Raw genomic sequence first — 648 nt, 5'->3', positions numbered from 1 at the left:
ATCTTGGGCACACACGCCAGGCATGAGTTTCAAGCCACCGGGTCTGGGACGCGAACCGCAGTAGACTACGTGGGAGTCCAGCAACATAGCCATTACACTAACTGCTTACCATGAGGTAAAAAGAATTCTCTAAAACTCACATTGTTCAGATGTTAACTCCTATGCACCTAGTCATCTCTAGCCAGTGGTTAAGGGCTGAGCAGTAAAACAAGAGAGTAAGGTAAAAGAAAAAGAATAGGAAATAGAAAGAGGAAGAAAAGGCAAAGAAAAAAGAATGAACATATGTCAAGAAAAAGAGGGGGAAAATTAGAAATCACTTCACAAAAAATAAAATTGCATTAAAAATGGAAATTGCGCACCATGCCAAGGCTCAACACAGGCAGAGATGGAAAAGCCTAGAGGCTTTCTGTCCTAAGTCATGGAAGAAGAGATAAATTAACAAGAGAAAGGCACAAACAGGGCAAAGAGCCTTTTTATTTAAGAGAGAGAGAGGAGAGAGAGAGAGAGAGAGAAAGTTAGGTTATCTATTTGCCATATTTCCAGTTTACATAAGTAATCCTTTAAATTTGGGTGGAAAAACAAAAGATAGAATGAAGATATATACTAGGAAATTTATATATAGCAGAGCTTGTCTTCCAAGAAGAAAAG

This window comes from Tupaia chinensis, unplaced genomic scaffold, assembly GCF_000334495.1.
Source record: "Tupaia chinensis unplaced genomic scaffold, TupChi_1.0 Scaffold138988_1, whole genome shotgun sequence".
NCBI classification, from domain to species: domain Eukaryota; kingdom Metazoa; phylum Chordata; class Mammalia; order Scandentia; family Tupaiidae; genus Tupaia; species Tupaia belangeri.
Note: the sequence above shows the minus strand (reverse complement) of the source record.